The 4755-nt window shown below is 44.8% G+C and overlaps 1 non-coding gene across 1 annotated transcript; it reads left to right on the plus strand.

The window, feature by feature from the left end:
• The first annotated feature begins 1273 nt into the window (after positions 1–1273).
• On the plus strand, positions 1274–1345 carry Trnae-cuc (transfer RNA glutamic acid (anticodon CUC)). The gene has a single exon. It is a non-coding gene; the product is annotated as a tRNA-Glu (tRNA).
• The last annotated feature ends 3410 nt before the right edge of the window (positions 1346–4755 follow it).

The following is a 4755-nucleotide window of genomic DNA, read 5'->3' on the forward strand; positions in this document are numbered from 1 at the left end:
TATAGAGGATTAGCGGCCGGTTGTGAACTTTGTCAATGGAGTAAGTAGGCGGTCACACGGGGGTGACCCGGGTGGGCCGAGCGGGTGAGGCGGTGAGTGGCCTGTGGATGCTTATATAGGGGGAGGGGGGATAGGAGAGAGAGAGCGAGAGAGAGAGAGAGAGAGAGAGAGAGAGAGAGAGAGAGAGAGAGAGAGAGAGAGTACACATTTCTATTCAGTGACAAATGTGGAATGTGGATGGATACGCCTGTGAGCAATGAGTGGGCGGCGGATTTGACTATTATCCTCCGTTTATAACATCCTTCCCCCTAAAAATATAGAGTATGAATCAAACAGTTGGGGACTATCAACAAACAATTCCACTTATTAACACATGAGAATGCCTTATCAGAGCTAGAGATTTAAGTTTTGGTTGGCGCATCACACTACGATTGTCAGTTTTAATCAGTGACGTTTGAATCTACTAACATCACAACAATAACACAACAACAAACTGAGGTGCTGAATCAGTCTTACGAGGTGTTAGGGAGAAAAAACTTATTCTTGTAGTAATGTAGTAAGCGTATCCCTGTAAACAGCTAGATTTCAGGGTGCTGGATTGTAGTTTTTTTTCTCTTTTTCTTTACAACAAAGGAGACAGCTCAAGGGCACAGAAAAGGAAACAGTAATAAAAAAAAAAGCCCGCTACTCGCTGCTCCTACAAAAAGAATCAAAAGAGATGGCCGAAAGAGAGGTTAACTTCGGGAGATGTGTCCTGATGATAGGGTAGTAAGTATATGTTTCCAAATCTGAAGGGTATTGTAACGTAGTGCAATGTAATGTAAAGGGTAATGAAGTAAAGGTATCTCCTCATAAGTAAATTGATTTAAGGGTGCTGGATTGCAGGGTACTGAATATTTGTAACTAAATCTAAAGGGTACTACTGGATTGCGTGAAGTCGAGTACACAGGCGCTGAGATCGAAGGAGGTTGGAATCGCTGGTCTAGAGTCTCCCGAGCGTGACATCCAGATCCTGCCCTTCCCGACGCCTTCCTGTCTACGGCGGCGCATCCCCCCTCCCCCCTTCCATACACGCCCTGCCCCCCTTAATTACAGGTGCGTGAGCCGTGGGAGGGGCGGGGAGGGGCAGGGCGGAGAATGAATGAGAGCAGGAAGAGGAGTGGGTAACACAAGGCCAAGTGTGAGGGAGACAGCGTGGGGGGAGGGGGGGGGAGATGAGTTGTAGAACATAATAATAATGAAAATAATAAAAATAATATCCTTTTTCAACACGTCCCGTGTGGTCTAGTGGCTAGGATACGCGGCTCTCACCCGCGAGGCCCGGGTTCGATTCCCGGCACGGGAAGATATGTTTTGTTAAAAACCTCCGTAGTTTCAATTTAGGCTGCATCGGATTTTCGGTTTCCTACTCGCTACACCTTAACTGCACTTTCCTCGCCGCCAAATACACCTGGTCAACTTCTACTTGACCTATTTGTAACCTGTCTGGCAGATGGATATTATGATTTTCTTTCAGGACCTTTCGTGACCGCATTCACTTTTTTTCGCTGCCACGCTTATGGAGCCACAGCACATCCATGTATTGTTTTGAGAACACAAGTCATTAATAACCACTGGGGATGGGGAGGTTGCCTGACGAGGGGGCATTTGGGGTGTGTGTTCCCCGTGGATTTGTTCAAGGGCGTGCACGGGAGGGTGGCTGCCGTCTCGTGAGCAGGGTCTGTGTGTTTGCCAGTTCGCACTCAGCCTTCCTATTAGTGCCCATAACAAGGAAAAGACTGCTCTAAAATTGTGAAGTAAGGTTTATAAGAATATAATTATGTTGCAATAAATCTTGATCAGTGTATATTCTGAGTGTTTTATTTCATACCTTTCATACTTCAATCCAATTTTCTAGAGTGTAAGTTTCCTTTATATCAATAATAACTGGAAATTTTACGAACTGGGGAACATATCGTACTCACCAGTCGACGTGTGGTGCTAGGGGGGGTGGGGGGGGGAGGGGCAGGGGACTGGTGTTGTCTGCATGGCGGGAGTAGCAGGGGTTGGATAGTCCTTCTCTCCTCTGCAAGGAAAGGCAGTGGTAGTAACCGATATGTGTTCGTCCGTTTGGAGCATCTGCAGCAGGTGTATAATACTAATATCAGATAGACTCATTCACTATGCAGCCATGGACAGACACAGGCCAGCGTAAAGTTTGAATTGCTCTGATGGTGCCACTGATTCATTTTATCTCATCTCGCCTCCCTCCGTACGGATAAGCATCTTGAGATATGATGAGTGATGTACTACTGAGTCTAGTATCTTTTGTAACTGGGAATCAAGTCCATAGCATGAACCCACAGACTATCACTTACAGACATTGCTAAGGGCTGGACTAACACATTATAACCTATACAGACAATGCTATATGGGGTGAACTAGCAGCCTATTAGACAATGCTATGTGATAAACTAACGGACTCGAGGCACTCCAAGTGGATGTGTGTTTGGGATCAGTCAAGGCCCTGGGGTCAGTTATCTCCCACAACACTGCCTCTCGAGGGCTGACACTCGTCCCATACTGCTGATCACACACACACACACACACACACACACACACACACACACACACACACACACACACACACACACACACACACACACACACACATGTATTTAGCACTCATCATTCATTATCACTTACCATCATCTCCTACTTTCTATTTAATTCTTTTCTGTTTATTTAAATTACTGGTTTATAATGTCTACACATTCATAACTTTACCTGCAACACCTGTTTATGATACAATGAGGCAACGATTTTGATTAAATTAGTATATGGCACATGTGTACGATGGAACAGATTGAATTTATGCTGTGTTTAGGTATATTTGCCGCGCACCCTCCTCCCCTCTTCAATGAAAATCTGAGAAGCTTGTCGTGTTCCTTCCGTGTCCAGGGTCAGAGCCAGGCACTCTGTCACTAGCGAACAGGTGGTCATTAGTGGCCTCGTTGCCTCGGTGACACTGTTTTTAACTAACTTCAAACACCTACCCCAAAGCTGTCACAAATCACCGAAAATTGACCGGTGACTATCGTGCATCGTAACAGGTCAGTATCGTCAAAATCACCAAACTCCAGCGGATGCAATAGTAAAGCACCGATTACTTGCCTTCAGTACAACGTGAATGTATTATTTCTTCTACTGCTGTCAGATACCATGTGTAAGTCGGTTGGTCGTCTATAAAGTTTGATAAAGGAAGAGTATCATTCACCTAACTTGATGCATGTTAGATAATTCGATGGGTCGCGTACTTTCCATACACAACCATACATGCTGCATGGCTAAGTGTTAACATCACGAGAATTCAACCCTGAAACTTTTCTTATAATTTATCATAATGCTAAAGACTTTACAATGTGGTTATGTGGCTACAGTTTTATGGTCTGCCGCCCACCAGTACAAAGGGAAAGACATCTCGAGAAACATTTGAAAAACATAAAAAAGGGAGAAAGTCTAGAAGGCATCGGGACACAGGGCATGGAGGCACGGGCTCTGAGGACACCAGGTGACAGAGACACATGGAGAGAAAGAAACGCAGAGAAAGGCACACGGGGAGGCAGGGACTCGAGATGGGAACAAAGCCAGAGAGACAAGGAGAAAGGGGAAGGGGGAAGGAAAGGGAACCAGGGTGGATAGGAAAACGGGAAGAAGGGACATGAGAAAACGAGGACACGGGAGATGGAAATAAAAAAAAGAGCAGGCGAGAAACAGAACTGAAGGGAAATATATTAAAACGCTCTCAAAAGAAGAGCCACAGGGAGAACAGAAAACGGAGAGAATAGAGAAGGAAGCGGTGAGGCCGAAAAAATGAAGAGAGAGAGAGAGAGAGAGAGAGAGAGAGAGAGAGAGAGAGAGAGAGAGAGAGAGAGAGAGAGAGAATGATAGTGAAAGGATAGGAAAACAGAGAGGACCTAACAAGAGAAAGACCAATAGAGAGAGAGAGAGAGAGAGAGAGAGAGAGAGAGAGAGAGAGAGAGAGAGAGAGAGAGAGAGAGAGAGAGAGAGAGAGAGAGAGAGAGAGAGAGAGAGAGAGAGAGAGAGAGAGAGAGAGAGAGAGAGAGAGAGAGAGAGAGAGAGAGAGAGAGAGAGAGAGAGAGAGAGAGAGAGAGAGAGAGAGAGAGAGAGAGAGAGAGAGAGAGAGAGTGATGGAAACGAAGGAAATATAAGACAAAAAAAAATCTGATTGGGAGACGAGAAGAGAACACACAGAGGAGAGGAACACAGAGGAGAGGAACACAGAGATAAAGAACAGAGGAAGGTGAGGTAACGGAGAAGCAGAAAGACCAGAAAGGACGGAAACAAAGAGATAAGTGATGAATAAGAAAAGAGATAGGGAGAGGGAAATAGAAGAACACATTTGAACATGGAGATACGAGCATGGAGATAAATGGCAGAAGACGAGGACACGGAGAGATAGAAAGGCCGGAAAAGAGACGGAAGGAAAGATATAGGTAGAAAATGAGAAAAAAAATAGGGAGATAGGAAGAGAACACATTTGAACATGGAGATAAGAGCATGGAGATAAATGGCAGAAGACAAGGAAAAGAAGACAGAAAGACCAGAAAAGAGACGAAAGGAAAGATATAGGTAGAAAATAAGAAAAGAAATAGGGAGAGAGGAAGAGAAGAACATATTTGAACATGGAGATATGAAGATGGAGATAAGAACATGGAGATAAATGGCAGAAGACGGGGAAACGGAGATACAGAA

This window comes from Eriocheir sinensis, chromosome 28, assembly GCF_024679095.1.
Source record: "Eriocheir sinensis breed Jianghai 21 chromosome 28, ASM2467909v1, whole genome shotgun sequence".
NCBI lineage: Eukaryota > Metazoa > Arthropoda > Malacostraca > Decapoda > Varunidae > Eriocheir > Eriocheir sinensis.